The sequence below is a fragment of the Bidens hawaiensis genome, unplaced genomic scaffold (assembly GCF_021521415.1).
Source record: "Bidens hawaiensis isolate Kalapana, Puna unplaced genomic scaffold, B.hawaiensis_p1.1 tig00045932_1, whole genome shotgun sequence".
NCBI classification, from domain to species: domain Eukaryota; kingdom Viridiplantae; phylum Streptophyta; class Magnoliopsida; order Asterales; family Asteraceae; genus Bidens; species Bidens hawaiensis.
In genome coordinates, this window is record NW_027498168.1 from 18395 (window position 1) to 34554 (window position 16160).

At 35.0% G+C, this 16160-nt stretch overlaps 1 pseudogene across 1 annotated transcript; it reads left to right on the forward strand.

Moving 5' to 3' along the window:
• Positions 1-6528, forward strand: LOC143595992 (uncharacterized; annotated as a pseudogene). The gene is made up of 20 exons (XR_013146626.1): positions 1-1385; positions 1623-1826; positions 1894-1998; positions 2138-2203; positions 2293-2457; positions 2535-2609; positions 2685-2836; positions 2941-3076; positions 3150-3219; positions 3307-3434; positions 3563-3619; positions 3712-3897; positions 4042-4134; positions 4241-4326; positions 4729-4795; positions 4879-4945; positions 5028-5164; positions 5251-5342; positions 5445-5512; positions 6010-6528. The product of XR_013146626.1 is annotated as an uncharacterized LOC143595992 (transcript).
• The last annotated feature ends 9632 nt before the right edge of the window (positions 6529-16160 follow it).

The following is a 16160-nucleotide window of genomic DNA, read 5'->3' on the forward strand; positions in this document are numbered from 1 at the left end:
AGACAAACCACTTTATTGAGCTCAGTATCCATCCATCTCCTTTTGCTGACGTCACCTCCCACAATTACATTTCCATTTTCCCTCCTCTTCTGTCAGTCTCTCTGCCCTAAATTCCCAATCATCACCGTTACCGTTACTGTTACCGTTACCGTTACCGTCAATGGATCCTCACCTCCTACAACCGCAACTAACGGCCATCCTCGGCTCCGATCCGGCGCCGTTCGAGTCGTTAATCTCTCATTTAATGACGTCATCAAACGAGCAACGTTCACAAGCGGAGTTAATATTCAATTTGTGCAAGCAAACGGATGTTAACACGTTAATACTCAAACTCACTCAGTTGTTGCAGTTATCGCCGCACGTGGAGGCACGTGCCATGTCAGCAATTCTGTTACGGAAGCAGTTGACTCAGGATGACTCGCTTTTGTGGAACTCGTTAACTCAGTCGACTCAGTCCACGGTTAAATCTGTTTTAATTAGTTGTTTACAGAATGAAGAGGCGAAAACTGTAATTAAGAAGTTATGTGATACGGTTTCTGAATTAGCTTCGAGTTTATTATTATTAGATAACGGATTAGATAACGGTTGGCCTGAGCTTTTACCGTTTGTGTTTAAATGTGTTTCGTGTGATAAGTTTAGGCTTCAGGAAACCGCATTTTTAATATTGGCTCAGTTAGCGGGAAATGTAGGGGATGTGTTGGTTCCGTATATTAAGGACCTGCACGGGGTGTTTTTACACAGTTTGAATACGTCGAGGAGCGCGGATGTGAGGATCGCGGCGTTGTGTGCGGTTGTTAATTTTATCCAGTGTTTATCGAGTGCTGACCGGGACCGGTTTCAGGATTTGCTTCCGGCGATGATGCGGACGTTGACGGAATCGTTGAATGGCGGTCAGGAGGCGACGGCGCAGGAGGCGTTGGAGTTGTTGATTGAGTTGGCGGGGACGGAACCGAGGTTTTTGAGGAGGCAGATTGTGGAAGTGGTGGGGGCGATGCTGCAGGTTGTGGAGGCGGAGAGTTTGGAGGAGGGGACGAGGCATTTGGCGATTGAGTTTGTGGTTACGCTTGCGGAGGCGAGGGAACGGGCGCCCGGGATGATGAGGAAGTTGCCGCAGTTTGTTAGTAGGTTGTTTGGGATTTTGATGGGGATGTTGTTGGATATTGAGGATGAATCTGCTTGGCATGAGTGAGGATGAGGATGTTGGGGAGTCGAGTAATTATAGTTTTGGACAGGAGTGTTTGGATCGGTTGGCGATTGCTTTGGGTGGGAACACGATTGTTCATGTTGCGTCTGAGTTGTTGCCTGTGTATTTGGCTGCACCGGAGTGGGAGAAACATAATGCTGCTCTCGTTGCTCTCGCACAGATTGCTGAAGGATGCTCGAAGGTAGCCCGATATTACTTTGATAGTTATTATGTAAATGATGCAGCTTTTGTAGGTGAATTCATTTGAAAACATATGAAACCTTATGATCATACTGAAAGATCTATTAGACAATCTCGTCAATGTGAATGTTAGGACTTGAGAGAGTTTTACTAGCACATGGTTTCTTTTGTTTGGGCTCGTTTTTATCAGATAGCAAAATAGTTACTCTGGTTGTGACCTTCTCATTGGCTTCTGTAGGTGATGATAAAGAATTTGGAAGAAGTGGTGACAATGGTTTTAAATTCATTTCAAGATCCTCACCCGCGAGTGAGATGGGCAGCTATTAATGCCATTGGGCAGTTATCTACGGATTTGGGTCCGGATTTGCAAGTTCAGTTCCACCAGCGTGTGCTGCCAGCACTAGCTTTAGCAATGGATGATTTCCAGAATCCCCGAGTTCAAGTTAGTATTGAAGTTTACGGGTTCATGTTAGTGGTCCACGGTGGATTCTGACTACTTGCTTTTGCAGGCACATGCTGCTTCAGCTGTGTTAAATTTCAGTGAGAATTGCACACCTGATATTTTGACACCTTATCTAGATGGAACAGTGAGCAAGCTGCTTGTGCTGCTACAGGTAAAACTTCTAAAGGGCATGAACAATACATATAAACAGAATAATATTGCTTATAATTTATCTAATAATTATCTTTTATTCATCAGACATTTGATCAGTTTTACAACCTGTTCATGATTGTTTCTTTATTCTTATGCAGAATGGTAAACAAATGGTGCAAGAAGGGGCCTTGACTGCTTTAGCATCAGTTGCTGATTCATCGCAGGTAAGTCAACACGATCATAATCAAAATATGCCCACTACAGTTGGTTGTATACTTCAAGTGCTTTGTTTGGGTGTTTGGTTCATTAATAGGAATACTTCCAGAAGTGCTATGATGCAGTTACGCCATACTTGAAAGCTATATTAGTGAATGCAAATGACAAAGCTAATCGTATGCTTCGAGCCAAAGCCATGGAATGCATTAGTCTTGTTGGAATGGCGGTTGGAAAGGAAAAATTCAGAAATGATGCCAAGCAGGTAACTTTTGTATTTCAACAAAAAGTAATTTTTAAGTTTTTAATCATCTTTCAAATGGTTTCTGATTGTTTGTTTAGGTGATGGAAGTTCTTATGTCTTTGCAAGGATCTCAAATGGAGAATGATGATCCTACCACAAGTTATATGCTTCAAGTAAGTTTTATTTTAATAGAAAACATATCAGATATCTAATGTGTGTTATCGTATTAACTGTGTGTGACATTCTAGGCATGGGCCAGATTATGCAAGTGTTTGGGGCAGGATTTTCTTCCTTACATGAGTGTAGTTATGCCTCCTTTGCTTCAGTCTGCCCAACTTAAACCTGATGTGGTTATCACATCTGCAGATTCAGATAATGAAATTGATTCTGATGATGAAAGGTATCATTTGTATTTAGTCTCAAGACTTTTTTATGGACATATCTAATTTTTTATGAAAAGTGGTTATGGACATATCTAATTTTTTATTATTTTTAATCTTACAGTATGGAGACCATCACACTTGGTGATAAAAGAATAGGGATAAAAACTAGTGTACTCGAGGAGAAAGCCACAGCTTGCAACATGTTGTGTTGTTATGCAGAGGAGTTGAAGGAGGGTTTCTATCCGTGGGTCGACCAGGTTCGTCTTCACGCATTATTTTTTTATTAACAGATATATGATTCTGTTATTTATTAATATATACTTTCACTAGGTTGCCCAAATATTAGTGCCACTTCTCAAATTTTATTTTCATGAAGAAGTTAGAAAAGCAGCCATTTCAGGTTTGGATGCCTTTTTTTTTTTTTTTTTGCAAATTGTGTATTCGAGGGTTAATTAGTATTTATTTTTATATTTTTATCCTGTTTCAGCCATACCTGAGCTTCTGCGTTCTGCAAAATTAGCTATAGAGAAAGGGCTTGCTCAGGGTCGTGATGGATCTTATATAAAACAGCTGTCTGACTACATAGTTCCATCATTAGTGGAAGCTTTACATAAGGTTATAGTGCTATTATATATAAACTAAATAAGTTCATTTAACCTGTTTTAGTATTTTCTTATTTCTGTTTTCTGGTAAGATAAATGCTTATCATATTGGTTGTAATTCTCCAATATTATATGTTTCAGGAGCCTGATACCGAAATTTGTGCAAATATGTTAGATGCTTAGAATGAATGCCTACGTGTAAGTCAATTATTGTGTTAAAATTGTTTCTTTTCCAGTATAATTGTTCTTTTCATTAATTTTTATTAACTAATTTTGACAATTTCTTTCAGATCTCTGCACCGCTTCTAGATGAAAAGCAGGTGAGAAGCATTGTGGATGAGTTAAAGCATGTGATCATTGCTAGTTCAAGCAGAAAAAAGGAACGCACCGAAAGGACCAATGCTGAAGATTTTGATGCTGAAGAAGGGGAGATACTTCGAGAGGAAAATGAGCAAGAAGAAGAAGTCTTTGACCAAGTTTGACCATTTTCTTTTTAGCAAATATTTGATTTTTATCCTTTAGATCTAAACATAACCCATTGAAATTTATAATCTGTAGCAAAACATAGTTTTTATAACTCATATAAACTCTGTTTTCTGACTCTGTGTTCTTCTGGACAGGTTGGTGAAATCGTGGGGACTTTAGTAAAAACATTTAAAGCCTCTTTCTTGCCTTTCTTCGATGAGCTGTCATCTTATTTAATGCCTATGTGGGTAAGTAGCTAATGTTTATTATCCAGCTTGACTAACTCCATGTTAATCAATTCTATTTGTTTCTTTTTTTGTTAAAATATCTATGCGCACTTTTACTTGATTGAAGGGAAAGGATAAATCATCTGAAGAGAGAAGAATTTCTATTTGCATATTTGATGATGTTGCCGAGCAGGGCCGTGAAGCAGCTTTAAAGTATTAACTACTTCTCAGAATTTTCTTTATAGTGGCAAAATTGGTGGGTTGGTTTACATGTCAAATGGTTTGGTTCAAAACGGGTTAACTAATCATTCTTATAAATTATACTGTCAAAATGTCAAAGATGATATACAAATATTTTCTTCTTAATAATTATTTACATGTCTTGTGTGTTGAAATACCCTTTGAGCGACTTTCAACCTGTTTTGACCCCTTTTCTTTTCAAGTTTTTATTTTAAGTTAACCCGTTTGCCCATTACTGATTCATCATAATCATTTTGACCCATAAATGGGTCAAAATTATTGCTTCAAATTAACTTTTAAGAATACCCGTTGTTAATGATTTAATTCATTATTATCCAGTGTAACCTATATTTTGCTATTTAATTCACAAACCAGGTATTATGATACATATCTTCCATTCCTTCTTGAGGCATGCAACGATGAAAATCCAGATGTTCGACAGGTCAGCTTGACGATCATCCCAAATTTCGCGTCTAGTTGCCTATTTATGAATTTACCCTTATTCTTTATGGATGTAAATTTCAGGCAGCTGTATATGGTCTTGGTGTGTGTGCAGAACATGGAGGTTCTGTTATAAAACCCCTTATTGGAGGTAAAGTAGATATCACATAAAGCAAAAGTCAACTCTTTGCATTCTAGATTTTGACTATTTGACTTTTTGTTGACTTTTTCAGAGGTCCTTTCAAGGCTAAATTTTGTTATAAGGCATTCTAATGCTCTCCAACCCGATAATGTGATGGCATACGACAATGCTGTTTCTGCTCTAGGGAAAGTATGCCATTTTCATCATGACAGTATTGATTCTGCTCAGGTATTTTCAACATTTTGCTCACCTCATTTTTAAATTTTGTTTATATTTAATTTGGTTTTAAATAAGCATCTTTTATTGTTTGGCAGGTTATTCCTTCATGGTTAAGCTGTTTACCATTAAAAGAAGACCTTGTTGAGGCTAAAGCTGTTCATGATCTGCTTTGTTCTATGGTCGAAAGGTTACAATCTTGTAAACTGTTTTTATTTGAAGATTTGGATTATTAATATAATAATACTGTTTTTATGATTATAGTTAACTTATTTTTAATTATATATAACAGGTCAGCAACAGAACTCTTTGGGCCCCAACAATCAATATCTGCCTAAACTTGTTTCCATTTTTGCCGAGGTTAGTTCACTTGTCACACGTCGAACATAGATAAACTTAGTGGAACTAAAACTTTATTAATCGGATAAATGTCATAAATAACCAACATCCATTCTTTGCATTGTAAAGTCCCTAAACTTGTTAAAAGTACACACGAAGTCCCTTAACTTGTCAAAAATACATGCACTTATGATAAAAATTAAATAACTTGTTAACTCTTAAATAGTTAAAATTAATAACAATTTTGCACAAATAAAAATATAGTGATTTTTGATCATTTTAGTTTATAACTAATTGTTTTATTGTTTTTCTTCACAAGTGCATGCATTTCGTAAAAAAGGATTAGGGATTCTAATATGTCAAAATAGGGTTAAGACACTTTTTTCAGTGTGTTTTTGACAAGTTTCGGGACTTCATGTATAAAAGTTAGCTTTGAGCAACTTTTTGTGTAATATAAGAAACGATGTTGGTTTTTTATAGTATTATAACTTATTATTGATTGATTCATTGTGATTTAGATTTTATGTGCCGGGAAGGATCTTGCCTCTGAGCAAACCATAAACCGCATAATCAATCTTTTGAGACAGCTTCAACAGACAGTACCACCTGCCACATTGGCTTCAACATGGTCAACACTACAGCCTCAGCAACAACTTGCATTGCAATCCAATTTATCATCATAATATCATCATCATGATCACATATCTTTTTGCTATGACGTGTTATTTCCGTTCATTTTTGTGTGGCAACCATGAATGGGATGTTTAGTCGAGTGTGAAGTATGTTGAGGGTGTAATTTTTTGGTTATTATTATGTCTATATTAGAGTTTGAAAGATTTGTAGGCTGTGAATTTGTGATTAGTATGCGGGACAAGTCAACTAGTGAAGTTTTGGTCATCTTTCTTTACCAAACATAGAAGTTTTGAACCTGTTCAATATTATGTTTCAGTGTAGTACGAGGTAAATGCTAAATCATCCACCAAAAGTCTCCTGGACACTGGTCATTTAAATTATATGCATTCAAAATGCTATGTAGGTCGTAGCAAAGGTTGCACTTTGGCATAATTTTTAGCAATGTATACCTACCGATCCACCATGTTGATCCTAAGCATCACCACTGCTCACTGGGACCGGTACGGTCCCGATCTCGTCCATACTTTGAGTTTAATTTACCCATTATAATATATTTATATATTATGTTTTTTAGACTTGGGGGCCTTAATTAAACGTGGGCCTAAAGCCCTAACTTGTTTTCGCTGTCTCACGAGCCACCCCTGATGGCCTATGCCCCCATTTGGTTTATATTGGTCCTGATTTGTATCGGTCCCGGTTCTGGCAGGTTGGTCTTCAGGTTATATGAGACCGATTTAAAAGCGGTAACAGAGGTGAAAATGAAACCGAGGATGAAGACGAAGGCGAAAATGAAGACGAAGAGGACTCGTTAGATGAAAACGAACTTGAAAAAAGACGAAGATGTAGACGAAAACGAAGACGAGCAGTATTTATGTAATTTTCATATTTATTATCAATTATATTGTAGTTTTTAATTTTATTTTGTTTAATTACACTAAAAAATTATAAAGATAATAGCAAAATAATAATTGAGTGGTGATTGAGTAATGATTGGAGGACAGTTTTACCACGAAACCACTTTTGCAAACTCGTCATTGCCGACTGGGAAGCTATGCATAAAAAAACATCATTATGTGCGTAGTTACCACTGTACATGATTTAATAACAAGAAGTTTGATGCCGCAAGTTCTATAATTGGGCCAAGTGGCGGACAACTATAGACCACATCATTTTTTTTAGTTTTTGTATATGTTGGCCGGCCACATCAAGTTTAAAATATATATAATTTTTGATTTGTATGTTTTATTTTGTTATCGTAACAAATGCAATCGAAATCGTTTGTATTTGTGTCAACTCACGCACAATGTCCATGACCGACAAAACTAGGGTTTTACCGATCAACTGCCGCAACTTTCGGGACCGAGAATGCTCGTTTCTTACCCTTATTATGAATGTAACCAATACCGACCGGCCACTACAACGCTCAAGCTTTTACCAATGCCCACGTTTTGACAACCTAATATAAATATTGTTTTAAATATGCTAAAAAAAATCATAATATGTTATATAAGTGCCGCTATTTTTTGGGTTTTTTTATTTTAAATATGTTAATTTGACGAATTTGTTTTTACACATGTTTAGTTCGAGTACCAACAAACGTTGGAAAGACCAATCGAATTCGTGTTGACTCCTACTACAATGCTCCGGCTTAGTGTCACACCCCGACCAAAGGCGGCGGAACATGCCGGAATGCGACGGATTGCCCATAAGCGCATGACACTATTTAAAGCGACAATATTTAACAAACTCATTTAATTTCACCACATCAAAATCTCACATAACATACTTGTTCATAAGATATCATACAAAATATAGCAAATAAATATATTGTTCAATTTGCTAATATCCTAACGGTCTTCGTTACATTTTTTCCAACTCCATAATCAACCTAACTTCAAACCTGTAACATTGCATAAAATAAAGTTTATCAACACAAAGGTTGGTGAACAATTCATAGTTTTTAAACAATATGTATATAATAAGAAAAGCCACAACTTGTATACGAAGCAATAAATAAAATCAATAATTTGGATAAAATGAGGTCGCTAATAAGAATACATTAGCGGCACCGTCTATAAGAGAATACCAAATAGATTCGGATTTCATGAGGTCGTTAATAAGAATACATTAACGACACCGTGCTATAAGAGAATACCAGATAGTTCACGGATTTATGAATCAACCCTCCAAAAGCGGTAAACCCATTAACATATAATCATGTAAGCATAGAACACCAAATCGAGCATTTATTTAAGTAAAGTATACAATAACGTTTGTGGTTTAAAATTCAAGTATAAAACATTTAGTTTGAATAAATATGCAATATCACCCCTAAAACGAAAGATGAAAAACGAGGTATAAAAGTACTCACGTTCAAGTAATAAACTTGAAAGATGGATGATTTGAAGTTTAACCGGAACGACGGGTTTAACGAATGAAGCCTAAAATAAAAGAAGTCTTGTATTAGGAAAGTTTTCTTGAAAGTCTTTAAATAAAATAAATGTTGAGAAATGTAAATAATTAAAGTTCAAGGTTTAAAATGTAACTATTTAAGAAGTTATAACAATAGTCATTTTAAAATATAAGTTTGCTCGAAACCGGATTAAAGTATCTAGCCTTAATATTTACTCAATCTATGTTAAGTAATAAGGTGGGTAAAAATGCAAGAATGCAAGCCCCTTTATAAAATAGATACTAAAACGAGTTTTTAACGAGTGTTCGGGTTGTTGGTTCGGGTCTTGATAATTGGTCAAACCCAAAGTCAACTTTCTAAAATAATAAATGTTATGAGATAACTCAATAAAATTTAATAATACTTAACCAAGTATGTAGTTCTATTGTTTTAGAACTAACAACGCACGTTAAGCGAGTGTTCGGTTTTGTCGGTCCAAACTTTGTTATGAGATCAAGTTGGATCCAACATTTCCATGTACTTAAGAAAATAATTAAAATATGTTTATAAAGTATTTTTATAGATTTATACAAGTTTTGATAGCTAAAAACACACTTGTGTGTCTTAAGCGAGTGAAAATCGGTTTAGTTCGGTTTCCATCTCACAATAAGTTCATAGATGGTTTCCACATGCCCAAATATCAAAGAACTTGTATAATAATTTATAAATGGTGAAACTTAAGTTTTACAACAAAAAAGTTAACAATAATGTCTTTAAACGAAAGTTCGGTTTTCGGTTCGGATCTTGGTCCGGGTTAAGACCGAGGTAACATTCTTCAAACCCATAACCATAGAACTCATAATAATGATTTTATAAACTTAAATCTAACATTAAACATGTTTAAATAATTATTTAACAAAAACTAGTAAGCAAAGTTCGGTTTACGGTTTAGAGCTATTTACAGTTAAACCGAGGCTAGACTCTTAGAACCCATAACCATGGAACTTGTAAATATGACAAACAAACTAAAATGAGCAGAATTTAAGAATGGTTAATATGTATAAACAAGTTATATATATATATATATATATATATATATATATATATATATATATATATATATCAAGGACTACGAAAGTCCTCCATGTAGCCTTGCCCTACGAGGTCCAACACTCCACTGACCGATACCGGGGAAGTGACTAGCAAAGGTAACAAGGAGTGTATATTATATATATGTTGTACCACCATATTCAAGTATTACTAAGACTATATGAGCTAATTAGAATGAAAGATTTAACTCAGTATGACTTTTGAAAGTCAAACCTTCAAGATCGAACAACTTAAAAAATAAACTTAAGATCTTTGAATTTAAGAGAGATTTTGGAGTTGTAACAGGGGAAAAATGAAGGAAATAGTGGTTTATATATAGGGTAATGATGAAGGTCAACTATGGGTGTGAGTTACAAGAGTTTGCATGCAAGATGGATCAAGACAAGACACAAAACAATAAAATTCGGCAGCCTGCACCAGATGGGTATCGCGATACGCGACCCACCAGGCACACACCCATCGCGTATCGCGATGGGGTGGATGGCCAGTTTTCCAACTTTTGTTATTTGGCAGATTTAGCCCCCGAAGCTCGTTTTAAGTGATTTTAACGCGTTTTAAGGACCAAAAAGAATGTTTTCAAGACCCAACAAGTGTAAAACAATATTATAACATAAAATTCATCATTTTGATTATATCATAAGTTTCGGTTTACAGAACGGGTCGGTTTACATGATAAACGAATACAAAAACAAATACAATCGAGACCCGAATTTAACGAAGGTCACACTTAGCCACTGAATTCTCTGCGCAACGCATGGTGAAAATCTGTGTCGTTGTTACGCAATTTTCAATATCTTAATTTTATTTATTATAATTTATGTGTGTCGTTACTGTAACCTGTGTTGAAATATTAACTTTTAACATATTGTCAATATCTTAATGAACTTAATTCATACCAATCAAACCCAACTTTCCCCATGCAACATGTAGGGCCAATAATCTATATTAGTTTTAGGATTGCGTATGTCTTTATATTTGCTTAGAGTCGGTGTATTACGTACCTCAGTACGTTTATTTTGTAAGGACAAAATGTAATTGTTGGAGAAATGGGGACCCTATATAAAGGGTCACTTAACCCATTTCTCCACAACCTTTTTGAATACAATCCTTTGCATTTTTCAATTCTTCCGAGTAACAAAAACTCTCTCAACTCCTTTTCTTTCTTCCAAATTTCGGCTCTCTCTTCCACGCATACAAGATCCAAGATCTCGGTCCAACTAGTTGTTTCCGCCAACTAGTTGTGAGGTTGATCCAAGAACAACTAGTATTTAGTTTGGTTTGTTGTTTGATCCGGTTTCGGGACCTACAATTGGTATCAGAGCTTTCGGGCTCTACTAGTTGTAGATCTTGGGTCACAACGTTGGATTTTGGTCTTGTGTGTGTGTAAAGACGGTTTTTCTAGGAAATAAGTGATTTCGGGTTCTTGTGTTCTTCAAGTTTTCAAGAAAATAAAGTTGTTTATGTTCATGAAGATGTTAAAGTTTGTGTAAAAGTTGTTGATTTAGGTGTTTAAATTCTCAAGATTGGTGTTTGTATGGGTGTATGTGAAAGAGTACTTCAAAATTGGTGATTTACATGTATTTGGGTTGGTTTTAGAAAGGTGATAGGAAAGTGAGTTGGTGATATTCCAAAAGAGGAATTCAAATACTTTTGTCACTTGAATACAATTCAAGTAAATTGTATTCAAATCCTTTATCACTTGAATACAATTGTTCATTTGAATACAATTGATCTAAGTAAATTGTATTCAAATCCAAGCTTCCGAGTTCTAAGTAAATTGTATTCAAATCCTTCATTATTTGAATACAATTGATCCAAGAAAATTGTATTCAAATCCAAGCTTCCGAGTTCTAAGTAAATTGTATTCAAATCCTTCATTATTTGAATACAATTGATCCAAGAAAATTGTATTCAAATCCAAGCTTCCGAGTTCTAAGTAAATTGTATTCAAATCCTTCATTATTTGAATACAATTGATCCAAGTAAATTGTATTCAAATCCTTCATCATTTGAATACAATTGTTCATTTGAATACAATTGTTATTTGAATACAATTGTCCATTTGAATACAATTGTTATTTGAATACAATTGGTCATTTGAATACTTTAGACTTAGCTATTGAGCAGTTTTTGTTTTAAGAGTGTTTGATCTTAGAGAAAAGGGTTGACCCATTGACTGTTGGTTTTGACCCGTTGACCGTTGAATTTGACTCGTTGACCGTTGACTTTGACCTGTTGAACAAAAAAAAACTTTTTAATTTTTTTTTCCGTTAAAAAAAATGTCTTGCAATTCTAAGCTTGAAGGGAATCTGGATATGAGGGAGAACCGAATGGACATGTTAAAAGAAGAATTTAACAAGTTTAAACAAATTCAAGGAGAATCGATTTCCTCTCTCATCAACAGATTTGAGTCACTTGTTACTAAATTGAGTAGTGTCGGTATCATCCCTAGGTTGTCTAAGATCAACATGAAGTTGTTGGATTCACTGCCTTATGCATGGTATAACAGTGTGATTACCATCAGGAGAACGACAAACCTGGATACCTTAAGACTCTCAGAGTTGATTTCTATCATCAAGTTTTGGGGTAGAGAAAATAAAGGTGAGACAAGTGATGCGAGTGTGAGCAGTCAAGCAAGTCCTATCATCCCCGAGTGTGCTGCAGGTGGAAGTAGTCAAACAAGCACCTCATCAAGCTCCACTGATGAAATACCTACACCTGCCTCTCGCATTCCCGAGGTACACAAACTTTGCACACAAGATTGTATTGATAAAGTCCTGCACTATAGAAACCATAATGCTAAAATTCTTGAACAAATAGATAGGATTAGAGTTCAGAATGAAGATCTTAAAAAGGCTGCAAAGATCTACACTATTAGAATTAACACTCATGGTAATGATATGGCCGATCTTAGGGAACAAGTTTCAATTTCTAGAAATTTAGCAAAACGTCATGAAAATCATGTAATTGAACTAAATGCTAAAATTGTTAAATTAGAAATTGAGTTAACCCAAAAGAAAATTGCCATAGAAAACTTTGAGTTAGCTTCCGAAAAGCTGAATAAATTAATTGGGTCATAGATGGAGTTAAGATTAAAGACTGGTATAGGCTATGATAGTTCTGCTGTACCACCGTCTTTTAATGATAACTATACTAGCCTTCCTCACTTTGATTTTAACTCACCACCAGAGGAAGAAATGGTCTATGGTATTGGTCATGTGCCAATTTCAAAGACATTTGTTCCTGCTGCTCCCAAGATTGTTGATTCAGCTGTTCATTCAGTTAGTCCTAATAGTAGTCCATCTTCTTCAGCAGTTGGTGTAGAAGAAAGTGGGTCGGTGGAAAGGCATGTTGAGGTGAACATAACTAGTTGTTCATCATCAAGTTGTGAGACTGTGGATAATTCATGTAAAAGAAAAGTGTTTGAAAATGATAATCATACGAGTACTTCAAGTAAATACGTGCCACCAAATAAAAGATCATTTTCTCAAACAACTAATCAATCACAAAGTCCTCAGTCATACAACTGTTTTGATAACAACTATTATAGTCATTATCAACAAAATTTTGTTGATCCATATTACAGTAATGTTTTTGTTGATCGAGGTCAATCATCAAATGTGTTTTATAATCATGTTCCTTTCCATGGATCACCTTTCCCACCACACCAACCTTTTTATAGTTCTGACGAGTTCTATAGTGCTCCTAGGAGAAAATGTTGTTTTGTTTGTGGTCATTCTTCTCACCTTGCAAGACATTGCAAGCACTGGTTCAAGCAACAGCTTGATATTCAAAAGCGGCTTAGTCAGTCCCCAAAAGGTGCCTTTAGTAGCCCAGATTCAAGGACTGATCAAGCTGATAGTGAAGCCAGTGAAGTGGATGTGAGATCCAAAGTCAATAAAGTAAAAACCAAGAGAAAACCTTTTTGGAGAACTAAAAAGGATAAAATCAAAAAGGATCCTAAGACTGAAAAGTCTAAGGATTCACCAAAAACAGTTTCAAAATTTAGAAAACAAAAGTTCAAAATCTTCAAAACCAAGGAACAAGCTTGTGCTTGGATTCCTAAGGACTGCTCTTAAAGCGATGAGTCGCTAAGAAATAATTTGTTTTCAAAAAATAAAATCAAGTTTTGTCGATTTATGGTCGACTTTCCCGAGACAACTAAGTCTCGGTAACCCATGTCCATTTAAACGCTTAGTGCATGTAGGGTCAATCAAGGAAGACTATCAAGAGTATTCAGTACTTAATAGTGGTTGCACCCGGCATATGATGGGAGATGAACCCTTGCTATTTGATGCTAAACCATTCGATGGCGGAATCGAGTCTTTCATAAGCGACATGGGATGACAAACTTCAGGGAATGGGAAATGTTTCATACTTTGTGCTTCAATAATGCCAACCATGCTCAAATGGATCAACCACAACTTGTCGAACGCTTCTCAAGTGATGGATCCAACATCAGCTGCTGGGCTTCGGTTTGAATCTCTTCAACTTTGTTATATGATGTGATAATACATACTTATGGTAGTCCATCTGACAACAGCTTTGCTGACCTTTTCACTAAAGCCATCGTCCATTTTTTATTAAAACAAACTATCTATCTTTTTGTATATAAAATTGTAAATATTTTTCATATATGTCACAATTTTAGAGGGAGAAAATGAGTATTAACTCACCAAAAAGATTTTACTTTTGTTAAGAAAAACAAAAATCAAGTCACTTGACTTCCAAAAATATTCTATATTATTTATCTTATTTAAATAAAAATCTGAAAAGTCTTAAAAGTATATTCTCTCGCTTAGAGGGAGCTCCTGTTTAGAGGGAGTCGGATAATATTAAAATATCAGAAAATTTTGAGAAATTTATCCGACCTTTGGAAAATGATAGAAAATTGTCTTAGGTGATCCTAACACATGAAAAGAGTAGATCAAAAGCCAACAAAATCATTGATTGATGTGTAGATAGGCTTAACAAATGAGTAAGTATCATAGTGATATATACTTAAATATATGCATATGCTAGTGGTTACACTCTTATGAAGCGGTTGCCGACTCCAAATAAGTCATATTAATGAAGGCAAAAATCCTAATAGTCAGTCATACACGAGTCCGTTAGTGATTGGTCACAATGAAAAATTATTTCTTGCTTTAGCTTCAAATATTGAAAATATAAAAAAAAATTATTGAAAAAACAAAAAAACTGCAAAATACTCAAAAAATGTTCAAAATCAACAATAAAAATGTTGATAATTTTATCAAACAAAAAGGGGTATATTAGAACCACGTAACGTGGGACAAACAAGTAAGTCCTAAACACTTTATATGAAGGCATAAGCCAACAAGGCTAGTAAGTCCATGGTTCAACCTTTACATATTGTTTGAAAGAAAAGTTTGCAAAAATTCTATGAAGCTCATAATGTTTTGATCAATCATTAGGGGTCGGAGTCAATTCGGGGTGATACTGATGAACACAAACTATGCCCGAGGTATGATGGAGTTTGTAACATGTCGGATTAACGGGGGACCACACAAGTATTGTGCCAAATTGTACCTTAACGTATCACGATGAAATCAAAATACTTGTTAAGTTTAAAGTGGTCCAATATATCTACAATCGACTTTGGGTTCTTGGCATAATAATATCCAAATAAAAGTGTGATTCTGGACATTATAGACAATGTGATTCCATGTTGTGATCTTTCTCGTAAAATATTAAAGTCAATAGAAAATTATGTAAATATTATTATTATATAATATTAAATTCATCTTTACTCCTATCTTTTTCATTTTTCTTTTTTCATTTTATGTTTCAACTTCAAAATATTATATATATATATATATATATATATATATTCGAAGTACTATAATATATGAAAATTCCTTTTATGAGTTCGTACATATTTTATTAATCTTTGTTTTATTCAAAATCATGTGTTTTGTTGTCAAGGTTGTTTATGCAAAGTTCGTTGGAAACCTGGGACTTAAATAAATCATTTACAAGTTGAGGGACTGAAATTGATATTTTATAAAAAGTGTTATTCTGCAAATACTTCAAACTAAGGGCATGTTTCGAAAAAGAAAATTCTTCTTTGACCCTCGAGAGGGTCTATGAACGAATCTTATTCGCTCTAAGTTTTGTGCAGCAGTACATGGACATGTAGATCAAGATCAAGTGTCCTGGGCTGCACAGACTGAAGTTGCCGATGCTGAAGCGCTTAAAAGAAAACGAGAACGTGACAGTTGGTGGTTAAACCCAAAAATGAACTGATCGAGTCGAAGGACAAAGCAAAGAAACAAGTCGGCAAAAGAAAGTCAACAAAAGAAAATTAAATGTCAAGCCTCCCACATCTGATGTTTCTAAAATTTTCCGTTGCCGATTCTTCCCAGGAAATAAGAGTGAAGTTCAAGTCTTCAAGATTGGAAAATAAAGAATTGTCAAGATCCAATCTCGTTCAAGCTCTTGGATCAAGACAACTACTAGATTTCTAGAAATAAAGACGAAGCAAATAAATTGTTGAAAGTTTCTGGACATACA